The sequence below is a fragment of the Pholis gunnellus genome (genome assembly GCF_910591455.1).
Source record: "Pholis gunnellus genome assembly, chromosome: 20".
NCBI lineage: Eukaryota > Metazoa > Chordata > Actinopteri > Perciformes > Pholidae > Pholis > Pholis gunnellus.
The window spans coordinates 15,320,068-15,337,803 of NC_136547.1; positions in this window are offsets into that span (position 1 = coordinate 15,320,068).

Genomic DNA, 17,736 nt, shown 5'->3' on the forward strand with positions numbered 1-17,736 from the left:
AGGTGAAGTGTTTTGTCGTAATTTTTTTTACAAGTCCGTGCAAGTGCGTGCACATGCGTGCGTGTAAATATGCTGTCTTCTGTAGTGCTGTAAGTAAACATACTAGAACCGCTCAATTCAGAAAACTACATCGCAACAAATATGACTAAACATCAACACTATATTAGGGCCTAAAAAGTAAAAAGTAAAAATGGAAATATTCAAAGTTCCAAAGAGGAGAGACTATTTTAAACATGTAAATTCATCTTTAATTGAACCTGGTCATCTTTTAATTGCGGATGAAGGTGTGTAACTGTGTGATGAGCTCATGATGAGGAAAAAGCATACATGAGAATTTAAATGAGGGAACACAATGAAGAGAATCAATGTTCTTACTTGCAGCCAAGTTTACACATTATCACCCATTGTTGAGTAGTCTGGTTAGATACAATAGATCTACTAAGTAAACTCACCTCAGAATTCAACATAGCTTCTTTCTCAGTCCACTTTTTATAGACTTGAGTATGAGCCTCTCTCTCCTTCTCAAAGCCCCCCCCCTCCACTGTTCATCCCTCCTCTTCTCCTCCTCCTCCTCCTCCTCCACTTTTCTCACCCACTCCTCCTCTCTCTTTTGCTGCTCCTGCCTTCTCCTCTCCTCTGCTTGTTGATGCTCCTTTTCATATTTCAGTCTCCGTTTGTCTTCTCTTTGCCTCCATTCCTCCTCTTTTCTCTTCAGCTCCTGCTGAAGCTCGCTTGCTCTCACATTCAGCCTGGAGAGCTAAAGTCGGACAGAAAAAAAAATAAATAAAAAGCAGAAATGGGCAGGCAGTCACATCTGAACCAGTCACTTAATCTCAAAACTAATCTGAAACACCAAGAGGGTCGTTGCAGGGCAGCATCATGTACGACAGCTTTGTGTTGTGTTCAGTTCCTTTACATACCAGCTGTTTTTCACATACAAAGAAATAGCTCATACTGTTCTCTATGTGGAAGTACATGTGTGCAAAGAGGAATCCCAACTCATAAATTGTGGAAAGTAACTAAGTACATTTCCTCAAGTAGATACTAAAGTACAATTTTGAGGTACTTAAACGAGTATTTCCATGTTATGCTGCTTAAAACTTCTACTCCAATAGGTGACCTTAGTAGTTATGTTTCAGGTCTAGCTCTTACATGAAAATATACATCTATAATAAATGAAATAAAATATCAGTCATAGGGGAAATGTGACTGCAGAATAAGTACTTTAAGCTAGTCAGCGGGGAACCCTCACATGCACTAACATGCGCGCTGCTGGCCCGGCAACAAAGTGCAGACAAGCTCCGATAACAACACACTCTGCTCAGGTAGACATTACTCCACGATGTCTTTACAGATACATTAGTTGTTTTGCTGTGAATATTGTAGAACATCTATAAATATGATTTTAAATGCAGAACTTAAATACAACATTTGTAATAGACTATTTTCATGCCGTTGCATTCATATTTTTATTTGCGTAAAAGTATCTCAATACTTCTTCCACCATTGCAACTCATTCATAATCTGCCAGTACCCACCTGAGCGTGTGTGTCGGCCGCCTCTTGTTGCAGCAGCTCAACGTTAGCTTGCAGTTTGGTGATGCAGATGTCTTTCTCTACAATCTCCTTCATGTTGTCTTTGTGGACCCGCTGCAGACATGAGAGCTCGCTCTGCAGGTGCGCCAGCCTCTCGCTACTTTCCAGCACCTGTGTTGCAGTCTGGACCATGAAAATATTTTTTAAAACAAACATTAGTAGCTATTTTTATATTTTAATATCAATTGTTAATATCTCATTTAAAAAAGGACCTTTTGTAATTATGGAAGATGTTCATATACCATAAGTATAATTTATTAAACTGTATATATGTAGTCCCTCTCAGGTAAAACAGGTTTAGGTCTTAAACTAGAATCATTTTTTTCAGTCACTTATGAGGTCATACTGTAAAAAGACGACACAAGGTCAAGCAGCGGATAATTGCATGTGTTATGTGAAGGACACACTGCAACCCTGTTAATAATTCACATAGCATTCAAAACCCGTCTACACAGCCACATTCAAAGGAATTACATGTATACATGCCTTGTTTTCATTGTTTTAATTGGGCGTCTGAAGTGTCAGATTCTGTGAATGTATTCAATTATACAGAAACTGGCTTATTGCTAACAAACAAAGATGCACTTCTGTGGCAATCATCTTTTTAAAAGCTGTGTGTATGCGAGTCCGTGCCAACAAATCTACCCGCGCATCTGCATTGCAGACGTATCAGTTAAACAGAAACACAAGCAGAATGAAAACACATATCAACATTTGTTGAAAATATGATTAACAGAACAAGCTCCAGTAACTCTGCTTGTTTCTCTTAGGCTGTGTAATCACACAAACCACTAATTAGCGGCAGTGCAAATTAATGAGTCAACTCACAAGCAGAATGAACAAACACTAACCAGCCAACACGCACATAAACAACTAACAAGCCCAGGTTTACCACAAGCATGAATGTATGTGTGCCTGTGTGTGTGTATTTACGTGCGTCTTAACCATAAGCCACAGAAGACAGTAAAACAGCAGTGGGTATAATTTAGTGACACCCTATAAGGAGGTGTGGGAAGGCCGTAAAAAACTCTCCCTTTTAATCCCGGTCGGCGACGCCATGTTTGTTACCCAGGGCTCTGAGATATGCTGGTAATTCATCACCCACGCCTCGGCTTCCTGTTAAACCTGGCTGCACATGGAGCGCTCCTAGCACAGCTGCCAAACCAATATCGTAAAAAAAAAAGAAAAAAAAAAAAGACTTCTACACCTCTCAGACAGGCTTCTAAAGAATAACAAGCACCCTGCAGAAAAATTCACCTTAACAAGTAATGTAATTGTGTAGACAGTCATATAACTGTTGTAACAAAAATCAGCTGGAATGATAAGATTTAGTTTTGTTGTTTAGATTAGAGGCTGACTTATTTGAGGAACACCTTGAAATAAGGGAAGTCAGTCCAAATACAGTACATGCAAGTGTATACAATGTACTGCACTCAATTGAATTTTGAGAAACAGAGGAAAGACTTTTAATAAGCTAAATTATCTTAACCAAGAGGCAGAAGTTTGAGGGCTGGACAATATCTTGATGACATTTTGTGGTGTGATCTTGTAGTTTATCCTTTGTATAAGCTCATGGTCCAGCTGGATTACCTTTTGTTTCTGCTGGAAATTCTCTCTGAGCTCCCTCTCCAGATCAGAGATGACCATGTCCTTGGTTTGCAACTGGATTTTCCGGTCTTCCAACTCAGATGTGATCTGGACCAGGGAACCAATACTAAAGCAGAAAGACGGACAGAAAAGGAGATGTATGACGCATGGCAAAGATTTAAAGGAAAAACAGGTGAAATTAAACCACCACTGCACAGGTAATGTAATACTATACAAGTTGCAGATATATTCACTGATACAGTTTCCAGTATATGTATATGGATAAGAAAAAATGTGATCACAATTACAGTAAATTACAATAACACGAGAGCTCTAAACACAGCATATGGTGATGTATATCATTGTATCGCTGTGTTGGATAGCTGTATCAAAAAACGACAGAACATGAGACACTAAACTAACACTGAGTGAACCTTGACGGGTAATTAAAATGTTATATAAATGCATGCAATTCTTTCCAGCATAAAATAATAATAAATATATAAGCAATCTGCTCTGTGAACAGCGTGCAGCGCGTATCCAGTGTAATATGTGATTCATGAAAAAAATCTAATTCAAAAGCAGCAAAGAGATGCTGAGCCCGGTGAAATTTGTGCTAGGTGACAGCAACTGGAGCTGATATGCGTCTGTGTCTGTGTGTGTGTGTGTGTGTGTGTGTGTGTGTGTGTCTGTGAGTCTGTGTGTGTGTTTCCCAGCGGTGAAAATATGTTAACTCTGCCCAGACACCTTCTGAGTCACCAGTGACAGCTGTCACACACCCAAGATGGAAGAAGAGGGAGGGAAAAAAAGAAAACACATCACACGGCACTGTGCGGTACTCTTCACAAACACATGCACGTACAGACGCACACACACACACACACACACTATTTCATATTTACCAGCCTCATGAGAGGAGTTATTCTGATGAAACTTTGCGCAGATTAAAAATGGTAAACTCACATTTGATCAAGCGTGTCTACACGTTCGCACCAAGCAGGGAAGGGAAGGCAAGATTTGACAAAAGTGACATGTGAGTGGATCGAGAGCGCTGAGAGTTAAATCTTTCACTTCAGGAAAAAAAACAACTTTTCAGTCAAATGGAGTAAAAGCCACAGAGGAGAGTGAACAAACTGACTTTAGATTATAGTCGGTTTCTGTGTCTAGAAGAGAATGGGAAGGAGTGCGTGCTGCTGTGCTATCAATTCACTTGATATTTTTATTCCACTCAAACTACACTGTTCCTTTGTTATGAATTATCACTTTGCTGAGCATTTCACTAAGAAAATCTGTTTAAAAAAAGAATGTACAAAAACTGTGTGTACTCCTAACCATGCACAGAAGCTTTTATGGGTATATAAATGTGTAGACAAAGACAATCTTTCCCTAAATATATGCACAAATATCAATCCTCAACTTTTACAAAGGTTAAAACTGTCTACAGTTGCATTATGACATGATTTCTCTTATTATTGTCGGGCTTGTTAGATGGAGTGAAGAAGCTTGGTCTGTTTATTAGCATTTTAAAAACGCATTTCCCCGTCAGTTTGGTAGAAAAATACTTAAATCACCCCACATTTAGGAGATTCTTTCGAGACGAATGGTCTGAAATGGGAACAAGTTGAGAATAGAAAAAGGGTTTTGAATGAACACTAACTGCAGCCAATTTCCTCCCAATATTCAGTGGGTTTAGAGGTCTGTGTGTATGAGTGTGTTCATGCATATGTGGACTACGGAAAACACTCGCTAGCTGAGATAAGGAGTATCATTTTGTTGTGTCTTGTAGTTTTCAACTCATTTTTGGTCAAAATAAATACGAAAACCGAAACACATTCTGACCTGCAACAAGGCAAAATGCAAATGTATTAATTCACTGCGCGTGCATGTGATGTGTGTAGGTGCACACCAGGTCATGATTATGTACGTAACAAATGAGGCTACATGATTTACTATATTGTTATATACAATAAAGCAGTTGTGCTAAACAAATGACACAATGTCAAACCAACAGATGAACAGGGAATTCCTACTTAGAGCCCTAAGTGTTGTTATGATTACTGTGTGGACAAAGAGAGCAGGGCGAGTGAATGTGACTGAAGTGTGCGCACGTGTGTGTGTGTGCGTGTGTGTGTGTGTGTGTGTGTGTGTGTGTGTGTGTATCACCGTTAGTGTATGTAATATTAAAGCAGGCTCTCGATATCTCAAGCTGTCACTCAGGCCTATTAGGCAAGGCTAACAAAATTAGTCATGAATATGCAGTAATAACATGCAAATTGCCACTCCTTCCCCCTGTCCTGTGTGTGTGTGTGTGTGTGTGTGTGTGTGTGTGTGTGTGTGTGTGTGTGTGTGTGTGTGTGTGTGTGTGTGTGTGTGTGTGTGTGTGTGTGTGTGTGTGTGTGTGTGTGTGTGAGCCAGTATGCATGTTGCCCCCAGGGCCATAGACATTGGCTCTGTAAACTCAATTCTTTCTACATCATTACAGCAACAAGACATAATTCATAAGAATAATATAAACATGCATGTAGCCTGACATACATGCACAAGCACACACACACACACACACACACACCACACACACAGACGCATGTCTGCGCACACACCCACACGGGACACTGGTAGGCTACGCTGCCCTCTTCACATGCCAGGGCCACTATACAGCAGCTTGTTGTTAACCACTTTAATGTTGACCAAAGTGTTTTAAGATTTCCAGTGCCATATTTTATGCTTAAACACACACACACACACACATTTGTGCATGTGCATACACAAACATGCTGATCGTAAGTTGCTTCCGTGTCCCCAGGGTGATGTTTGACACAGCCTGGGTGCTGCCACAGCAATTAACCTCCCTGTTAATGAGAAGAGCTCTGTCAAGCAGCCAGATGGCACCGCCTGGCACGTTGCCACACACACACACACACACACACACACACACACACACACACACACACACACACACACACACACACACACACACACACACACACACACACACACACACACACACACACACACACACACACACACACACACACACAGATATACACTCTCCCACATAGGCATGCACATACAGTATGTGCACATGCACGAGCACACGCACACAATCCTGTCTTCCCCTGCTGTACACCTAACTGTTGCTGGTTGTCAGTGCCCCTCATCCCTCCCTTTGGCACCCCCCTCTTTACTTTCCTCCTGCATTGTCTTCTATGGCCGTACCTCACACTCCCCCCCTCCTCCCTCCATCTCTGGCAGCTGCTTATCCATGCAGCACTGCAGATGTCACAATTCACCAGCTGGGGAAACAGCAGGGGAGGAGAAGAGAGGAGAAGGTTTGAGAGGAGAGGAGGAGTTTGTTACATCTTCGGATTTTACAGAGAAGCAACCAACTGGATGAAGACTTCTAGATTTATACATAACTGATTGATTGATTTAGAAATGTGTTGTGTTCAGATTAGCATTTTTTTATAACAGATTGTAGGAATGTTAGAATCTACAGTCAGCTGTATCATTATTAATTTTACATATAATTATATTTATGAACATGTGCGATTGGGTAGATGTGTGTACTGTGCGTGTCCTGCTGTGTGTGTGTGTGTATATTCTTGTGTTTGTGTGTGTGCGTGTGTGTGTTAATGAGTGTGGCAATTGGCCTGGGCACGGCCCGCTGTGTGTGCCTGTCTGCATGTCCACACAGCAGCCCACCAGGCCTGCGTATTGATCAGTTAGCTTGGCCTAATAGGAGAAGAGGAGCCTGACCTGGGAAAGTCAATATGGAGAAAAAGAGACATATCCTCCTCACGTCCTGAGAGAGAAGTGGGAAAGAAAGAGAGAGCGAGAGAGAGAGAGAGAGAGAGAGAGACACAGATAGAAAGTGATGTGCATCCACTACAGTAACGGTAAGGAAAGAGTCGGGAGACAAACAGAAAAACAAGCACAGCCATGAGGAAAATAATAATTTAACAATAATGAGCCACCAGTCTCCTAAGCCTAAATATCTTATCACTTTTGTTAACAAAGAAAAAGTTTGGAGTTGAATTAGAACAGTTACACTGAGGGATACTGCCGAAGTGTGAAATAAGTTAAGCTCCTACCTTTCCCAAATGAGAATCAGGATATTCTGTCAAAGCTTTATTTTTTATTTTTTTTAACCTAACTAACTTTCAGCATTTGACTGCTTTTGGCAAAGGAAAACAGCACTCAAGTTAACTCTAGAGTAAAAAACTCTGCAGGAGATTATACGAAGGGAAAATAATTAAAAAATTGGAGGGAGATGGGAAATAAAAAAAACTGACACCCACTCACACATCAATACATCGATAGATCAATGTGTGTGTGTGTGTGTGTGTGTGTGTGTGTGTGTGTGTGTGTGTGTGTGTTCGGAACACCATTTGAGCAGAAATATATAAATAACGCTGTAGATAAACAAAAAACCAGAGGAAATGGAAAAGTAGATAAAAGACTTAGGTTCCACCATGTACACGCACACATTTACACACACACACACACCTGGCTGAGTGATGCTACCCTGGAGGGTGGCTTCAATCTGATGTGTTTAATGTTGACGCTGGTGGCAAGAAACACACACACACTCACCCACTGTTTCAACCTGCCTGTCATCTCTTTTCATGAGACCTGATTTACTCATTTCATTTTTTTTTTTTTTCATTATTATTATTATATGTGCAGCCATTTAAAACGCTCAAGGTGTGATGCAAATCCCCGTGTCTGACAGCGAGAACGCTGGCTGAGGATCCATCATGCCCTTCAGTGCCTTTTCGCAGGATTGCCAAAAGAAACCCTGTACAGCCACAAACTCAACTGTGCCACATTGTGCCAGACCACCCTTTCCTGCTTTGCTTGGTGCTTTAATTGGCTGCACTGCAGGCTGTCAAACTACTGTCGGGTTACTTCCGACCGTATTTGGATGTGTTCTTAGTTTTCTTCGACAGCTTTAGAAAAAAACAATATTGATTGCGATATAATCTTATGTTTGTTTATTTCACACTAACCATTACAACGTCAACTTCTGGGATATAGCATTTGGCAGAAATACAGTACTTTATATGTTGTCAGTACAGGAGACCAATGGAAAGTTAATGTTAAGAAGTCGTATTAAAAGTGCCAATTTCAATTTAATGTTTTATTTGCAGGATGGTTTTGACTGACAAAAAAAAGGTTGTGCTCGATTTGACACTGGGTAACTTAAGCTTCAGCAAGCGATGGGGATTATTGGAACTCAAGTGATTTTCATATCAAACCTCTCCCTGGTCTGGTAAGTCCAGGTGTCTAACTAGCAATAGGCACATATATGTATGAGCATGCAGATTTAGATTCAGAAATTGCTTCTTTCATTAGTTTTGTCAAAATGTGTGAAACTTAAAATGAGAATCTGTCTTTCCAGAAAGGTCTAAAGTAGAAACAGAACAAGTCTTTAGGGGCCTTGGAGCACTGCATGGTGGGAAATATCATATAGGGATTTGCATATTGCCATGGGGACAGTGGTGTTCCAGTGACTCCCTAAGGAGCTCAAACTCCCTCCGGAGAGACAGAGCCCCTGAGGCCAACACTGTTACCTCTCTCTGCAGTAGAGGACCTGTGTGAGAGTGTGTGGTCGATTCATGAAGTTCTTATGAAGAAGTTATTAGTTATCAAGAGTCGAGCGTAAACTTTTCCTGAGAAAAAAAATAAAAATAAATCCTTGTTGATGAGGAGGGCAGCGGAGTAACTAATAATCACTATAAGAGTGCCATACAGCACGTCGGACGATATCTATCCATACCTGTGTGGGACTTGAGACGCAGGTCCAACAAGCTCATCCAGCAACAAAGTCCTCACATCAACCTCAGACGCCTTGGAGAGACAAAGAAATGGCATACAGATTTAGTCACATGGGGCATGTGCAGCAATGCTTCTTCATTTGTTATGGACATGCGGAGATAGTGTAATGTATATTAGTATAGATGTATATTAGTATAGAGAACATTATACCAAGTAGAACAACATGTTATATATGATATAAAGGGGAAAATAGACGTTACATTTTCACCCTAATGCAATTTTGACTTTCGTTAATCAATTAGACACTGCTCATGCTCAATAAAGGAAAATCATTCTTTAAAACATTTTTTCAAGTGCTGTAAACTGCAATGAAGTTGAACTAATTGCTTGGAATTTGCCTCTTGATGACCACAGGTAATAGTGTCTCGGAAAAAAGAACGAGAAACTAAAACAAAAAAATAGCAGAACGATTGATGAAAGAAAAAAAGTCTCCACTTTCTCCTTTGCTCATTTTCAAAACGGGGCCAACGGCATACAAATCAGCAAAATCAAATCAAAAAGCTGACAAAATCAAATATAGAGAAAAGAATCGAAGATGAAATATGAAATATGATTACTCTAATGACTTAATAATTTGGCTGTCCTGTTTGGGGATTTAAAAAAAATACATTTGACGCAATGGAAGCACAGGATGTCACTTGATCTGAAAGAAGGACATTGAGATGAAGAGACAGCACAGTTTAGTTTAGTTAGATAAAAGTGCACACGCAGACACACACACACACACACACACACACACACACACACACACACACACACACACACACACACACACACACACACACACACACACACACACACACACACACACACACAGTCTTCTGTTCATTCCCAGATACAGTACAACTCTTTGGACTCAAATAACCCTGCCATTACCCTGTCTGCCTGTATCTCTCCGTAATGAACATTGGTTTGTGGAGGACGAGTGAATAATATGGGTCAAAATTGTTGTTGTGGGGTCAAATCATACTGCATCTGTACAAAAAGAGAACATAAAGAAAAAATATAAATGAATGGCGCACAAAAGAGAGGTAAACAGTTACAGTGACCTTGCTTTTTCATTACATAGGACCAATAAAAAGAGAAAATAAACAGATGGGGACAAAGGAAATAAAGGGTACGGACAAGGAGTTGAAGAGAGAAAGTGAAATGCAAGTACAAGGAGAGATAACGACTCAAGACTTACAGAAAGAGAGCGACGAGGGGCTTTGAGAGAAAGAGAGAAGGAGCCGGCTGTACTGGTGAAATATCGGCCACTCTATCGCTGTGGTGACAGGGGTCACTCTGGGAAAAGGAAATCAATGCGGACAGCAATGACTCACAGGTCAACACACGGCCCTGTGTGTGAGCGTATATGTGTGTGTGTGTGTGTCTGCTTTAAGTATGAGCTTGTGTGTGTGTGTGTGTTTCAATTATGCATGTGCTAGTGTTAAGTACGGGTATGTGTGCAACTGTGTGTTTACGTGAATGCAGGATATGGGGTAGTGACCAAATTATACACACAAGAATGAGCAAAAGCATCCAAAAAGAGGAGCTGGTGCGGACGGAAAGATGGGATTGAACCCATTATGTGTGAAGTTAATATTTGATGCATGATACAGGCAGACAGGCTACCTTTAAGACTGCCGCGGGAACTGGTTGTTTTTTTAGGACACCACTTAATACAGGAAACAACAAATGATGAACACAGACAGACTTGTTAACTCCCTATACCTCATTCTTTACTCCACTGTGCAATCTTTACTGATAAGTCCAATAAGTTACTATCTTTAAACACCTTTTAAATGCAACAGGATATAAAAATTATTTTCTAAATGTGTAGTTTATCTTATCAATGCAAATAAAGTGTGCTTGTGTCCCCCAACCAACAAACATAAAGACGATCAGCTATACACACAAAACATCATATTCTAATGCAGCTGCAATGTGACAGTGAGAAGACATGGCACACATAGAGGTCAGCGGCTAATACAGGTAGACTGTGTGTGTGTTTGGGCGTGTGTGAAAGTGTGTGTGTGTCTGTGTATGCATGCCTTATATACCCTTGGGTTAGCAGGAGTTACGACCTGCTTACATTATTAAGGTGAGTAGTAGGCTGTGTTGTGTATGCCTAAACAGCCAGTCCATTCATTACAGATGCAATCCCCTAAGTACATGAATAAGCACATGGACTCTCTCTGCCGCTCCGAACTGTAGAGGAGACAAAATACTGGTGTGATGCAGGGCGCTTTAGATAAATCAGAAACAGGAGCAAATTAATAATAAAGGAATAAAACAACATTAGCTGATTAAGTATGTATGGCAGAGTGGCGGCTGTAATTTACAGGCAGCTGGGGTTGAGTGTCCGGAATAAGGTCTCATTATGGATCACGGTGTGTGTGTGTGTGTGTGTGTGTGTGTGTCCGTCCCGTTGGTAATCCGTCACCAGTGGTCTCGGCTTTATGAAAAGGCCTGCAATCTATGATAATGAGCCCGGTGAAGGTTATGACCACGGTACATTCATTTGTTAGAGGGAGGGCTTACATGCGATTGTCTGCTTGAATTTGAATGCAGGTTGTTGTTGTTGTTGTTTTTTGTTTGAAATACAACTATACCATTAAAGAATAGTGAGGAAATATGCTATTAAAGTACTGGTCAAAATCAGCAGAGAGCATGAGTGAGAGAGAAAAAAGTGAGAGAAAGAGAGCGCATTACATGGATGTTGCATCACATCTTAGTTACAACTAAGTTTTCTCACTCAGTTTTGAGACAAACAGTTCGGGCATATGCAAAGTGTTCTAATAGAAGGTGCTCTGTCTGAAACAAGCAGTACTGAGCCTTCCTAAAGTGATCCCATCGCAGTCCCCAGTACAGAACAGCAAGGATGTGGAATATAGTCAAACAAAATCCTCTGCCTGTGGATCTGCTCATCGTTAGAAGTACTTGTTCAACTATGATATAATATTAAAAGTAGAAATAGCAGCTGTACTTCTGCTTAGAAACAAACAAACAAAGCCAACTTATTACAGCAGCAGTCATTTACAGAATCGCTCCACTTTCAACCTCGTCACATTCTCTTGTCTCCTCCCGTCTCATCCACTTGCCCCTCACCCACGCCTCCACTTCCCTGTTTTCTTTCTCCCCCACCTCACTTTTGCTTTTTTTTTTGTGCTTCTTTTCTTTCTGAAAATAGCCAGCCATTTACGCAATCATTCCATTTTCCCACTCCCCTCCATTCCTTTTGTCTGGAGCTAGGTCAACTGAAAGCAACAGAGGAGCAAAAACAAAAGCAGCAACGTGTGTGCGTGAGTCACCGTATCACAACAGAGAGCGGGGAATGAAAAGAAATAAGATAACGCGACTCGTGGTGATGGTGACTGGAAGGAACACGCCAGCGTCTTATGTCATGGGCTGCATGTTTACAGAGAATGTGGACTAAAAATGTGGACTTTAATTTTGTCCAGAGTGAGCTTGACGCAAGTGTAAAGTGATGCAACTATGATGATGAACGAAAGACACACATCTGCAGCCTTACATTCAGGGATTTTTTTCTGTGCCATATTAAAAAGATATTGTATCACAATGCACTCAAACCTTTATATAAATATACTCTGTATACCCACACAAGTTTATTCAATTTTTCATTCGACATTCTGACCGTTTATTGCGACATCTTCTGAAAATAATTGTCCGACCTGTTTGTCTATCCCTCAAACTCTCAAACCACAGTTTGTACATTTTTATTGTGTTACTCTTGAGTTTGAATTAAGTGTGTTTTACAATGATCAGTCAGGTAAAGTTACAGAATCTGTCAATACATTATGGTGGCTTGGAGAAGCTCAAAAATACTGTTTCTTTTCATATCTATCTCTGTTAATTATGGGTTTATTTTGAGCAAAACAGTAGTAAGACTAACGAGACCGTTTTGATGAGTTTTATTTTGTTTCTGAATAAAATGTGTTCCGATGACCGGCGAGGCTAAATTACTGTTGTCTGACTGGAGACTGGTGGCTTTGAGGAGTGCATATTAATTGTTTGTTTTGTACGTTAATAAATTATAATAATTGTCCAAATCCATGTTGATTTTATTTGCAAACATTTGCACTTCCACCAGAGTGTCATGTTTCCGATCGGAACTGGAGCCAATAGATACCTGTGTGACTACTGCAGAATTCTTCGTCCCGGGAATGAATGCAAATTGTAAACTTTCCCACCAAAGACAAAAGCCAGACGTTAGAGGGTTTTTTGTCCAGTGGGAAAGGGGGCTTGACTTTACAACCTTGTAAGGTTGGCAGATGTCTGCCTGTTTTATAGATTATGCAAACCCTTTGCAAAACAAACTTTTGAACTTCCTCTGTCCATTGAAAGAAGCAGCATGTTTACGGTGTGCAGGCTCATTCAACAAGATTGTGCACAAAAAGCCTTAGCGAGGACTGTAGCAGGGCTGCTAATAACTTAAAATACATTTGTATTAACATTTTGTAATTCATCGATTGATCACGTTAATCAAATTACAAAAAAAATCCAATGACAGTTTCAAATTGCCCAAGGTGACATTTCATAAATTGAGCGACCGGCCGTCCATATCTGATATTCACTTTACATTATAAAACTGAGGAAAGCAGCGAAACCAAAGATTTGACATTTGAACCTGGAACTACCACGGTTTCTTTTTTTTATACACGTGATTAAATGACTAATGGGTTAATAACATTGTCAGATTAGTTTCCTGGCAATCAGTTAATCAATGAATTGACTAATTGTTTCAGCACTACCTTTTACCAAATTACATTCACAGTATGTGCTTTTCATTTCTGTGGTGTTCAACTATATAAGTGTTGTATACTAAACATTTGTGTTGTTCCCAAAATCAAAGTGAAATAAATGAATTACCATACAGGAGTCACAGTCGCCCATGTGTATCAGATGGACTAGTTACAGTTCTGGCTGATATATTAACAAAGGTTTACAAGGGCAGAGCACTACATGCAAGTTTGGCCTTATGGCTGACCTTACAATGCACTTAGTATCCTGTACAGGGAGTAATGCTGCAGCCACTCCTACAAGCCATTTATTCCAGCTAACGACCGTCAAGCACTCATAAATCAGCATTAGGAACCTCTTTTGCCCTCTCTCTCTCGTTTAGTTTCCCCTCTCCGTGGCTCCCTCCTTTTCTGGGATATTTCTCTCGTGCTTTCTTGTCCTCGCCCTTGCCCGCTCATTTTTTACATTTTACCATCTTGAAACCTGCAACTCCTACCGTCCCACGTTTGTTCATACCCGTCTCACTTCATTTAGTTAGTCATGCTCTCTTTTCAAATAACCGCTTCCTCTTGTTCTGCCTGACCCTGTCTGTCTTTTCTTACTCTTGCATCCTCACCTTTTCCCACCCTCCCTGTTGTTTATGTACTACTTCTCTTACCGCCTGCCATCCATCCTCTCTCACCACCTCTTTCTGAAAATTCCTTTCCCTGCAGATAGAGACAGCATCCCTGAGATGTCTAACCCGGTATTGGCACCTCTATTGATTTTAATTAAGCTAATTAGTTCATTATTTGAAGGATCAAACGGGGGCATCCATTACTGCACAGAGAGAGAGAGAGAGTGGGGGTCGGGGTGGGGCCTCTGGTAAGGGTGGGGGCAGAGAAGTTAATATGGTAATGAAGACGATCAATTATCACTCACAGCAAAGTCATTAACAACAGCATTAGCATAGTCAACCATCGTCACCCCTTGACCTCCCCTGCTCGCTCACTCTCACTCCCGCTCTCCCTCCAAGCAGCTGCTACACAAGCAAATGTATGTGTGTGTGAGAGAGAGGAGGGGGTTGATGAAGGTCACACAGTTCAGAGACTGTTTTTTTAATGCAGACCTGAATTGAGTTCCCACCTTCTCTCATTGACTTGGGCAGAGCAGTCACTACTCCAAAGGGTCAGCCAGGTTTGGAGCAACTCTTTCTTTGCACTACGCTCAAGGCATGAATAGTATACAGGCTAGCCGGCCTAATTCTGTTCTTAATCGGTTAGCGATTAGGATCTTCCTGGGGGGGGGGGGGGGGTATACATGTATTTGTGGTACTACTGTGACATGGAAACATATTCAATCTTAGTGCATCTGCAGGTGTGATTTTGAACAATGAATTCAAAAAGTTGGGATCATTCTGAAAAGAGGCCTGTTTTTGTAAATTCCAGAAAGGTTTTCATCCGACAGCGACGCCATAGCTTACATTCTGCTTCTTTAATGTACTGTTTTATTGAAATGGGTCTTAAGAGGGCTACCATAGAGGGGTGCTCCACGTGTCAGGAAGAATGATGGTCTCATGAGCATGGATTAAGTCATGAGACCAATTATCTCATTTGGTTCCTGAGCGTTTTAATAGCCCCTGTTCTGTGGTTTATGGGGACGGTCATAAATAGTCACTTTGTGAATCACACAAAAAAAAATTGGAGACTCTCATCACAGCTGGAGACATTCCCGGCATTCAGTTAGCACATTTGTAGCCGTCACTTGTTATAACCCATTTGTTTCTTCTCAGGTACAAAAAAAGACAAAATAAATTAGGTCTTCTTAACCTTGTCTCTTATAAACAAGGAAAGCTAACAAAATGGGATACTTTCAATTTGAGCCCCAGCACAACAAAGCACCAGTCTCAAAAAAATGTGTTTACCAACACGTGGATGTTGTGAATATGCTGGTATGGTAATAATTTGAGAATTGTGTGGGAATGGTGAGATGACAGGATGAGTGGATCAAAGAGTGGGCCAGTGATCCTAAATGATCCCTACTGATCTGTTCTGATCTACACTGATCCCTCTCAGGCCTTCACAGTCCCCCATACTGCCCTGTAGCCCAGGGGCTAAACTCTGTGAATTAAAAAAAAAATCGACCCAACAGACAAACATACACTGACTGCACATATTGCGTGTGCGCGCGCGCATACACACAGACACACACAAAATATCCAATAGATCTAGAAAAAGAGTCACAAACAAACAGCTACCGACCAATCAACCTTCTCACCATCTGCAGCCTGCTGTTATAAAATATGACGACATGAAACAACATATTAACTTCGAGCACGGTTATTTATGTATTCTTAATCATACGTCTTATAAAAGGCAAGTGGCCTTTCTACGACCACCATCTGGCCATCAAAAGTAGCTCCAGAAGTTGTTCTGTCGCTGCCCTTGACCTGCCTGGAATGACGCAAGGGAAAAAAATATTTCTACTGAGATCAATAAAGTGACAATTTTATTGCGTTAAATGATTACTTATCCTTAAGCTGCCAAAAAGACTGTCCAACGGGAGTATAACCCAGACGATTGGCGGAAATTACTATGAGGAAGTTTCCCGGAACTTTCCAAAACTCTGCGCTCATAATAATGCTTTTTATTTCAACAGAAAGAAAGTTCAGCACTTTCCATATTTTTTTTTTTTAAGTTTGGAAAGCTACCTAATAGAAACCAATGAATCTCTGAGTGAAACAAAGCTGCTTTAGAGTTCAGCTGCCACTGGCACAATACTTCTACATCCTTATTCCATCGTAAACCGTGTCAATGAATACTACACGGGATGAAATGAACCTCAGTGTAATGACTTTGGTTGTAGTTTTTCCACAGAATTACTCAAATAAATGTTAACCTGGGTGGAGCACATATTTGGTGGAGTTTAAGTCAGTACATAGTGTCCCATTGGTTAATAAAAGTGGAGAAGTTGAATGCATTTTAAAGTGATTCTCCAATGACTTCCATATTGATCTGAACGTACGCGTACGGATGGTATTGCCCTGTAACCACAGGTTGAAATAGACATTTAGTATTATTAACAAAGTACTGTTTAATTCAGGTTTATATTGTACGCAGGGAACATGATGATGCTACATCCGTCGGCCGATGGATGACAAATAGACAACAGGCTAATTGAAGCAGTTTAGAAAAGAGAACACAAGACTTGGATTTCATGATATTATGGCCACAAAAGAAACTCTGTTTAGTGTCCATTACAGTTCAACCCTATTGTGCATCAACAAGACCATACACTACGATTCAATCAGACGTTAGCCAAGCTCCTATTACAGAGCTCATTGCATCGTTTACATGGTGGAACGGTCCATAAGTAGCTCTAAATGCTCTTCATTTGATTGGATTTCACATTATGGACATCAGAGCAGAAACACACTGTTGTCCCCTGGCTATCCTAATAGACTGTTGAGTGAAACAGTCCATTTGTTTGTATTTGTCTACCAATCTAGACCCTGAAAACATACAAAGTAACGTAAACAGACAGTGAGAGCATCGTTTAAGACGGGTGAAAATGGAGATTCAAAAGCTCAGAAGATGGGTCGACAGTACGGCAGCAAACTGTTGTGTTCCCACACGCCGTCTCTTTGGCGGTCAAATGAAGCTGCCGTTTTCACGAACAACAACTAAATTGTGCAACTAAATGAACTGAAGGACTCTTTGCAACTAAGAGAACGTCATTTAATCCCTTTTCCAGGTTTTTTTCTTTACCCATTTCTTTTCAAACTGTTTTTTTTTTTTTTTTATCTGCAAGAGCGCTAAATAAATTGGCCTACAATTCAATTACTGATAACACATGTGAAAACTGATAAAGGTCTTGGCCATTCTCATCGTTCAGTACACATGCATTTCTGCACTATAGTTTGCAATAACAACAACAAATATATATGAAGGCATAGAGAGGCACTTGAGAAATTCATAGGAAAGAGAAACTGTGC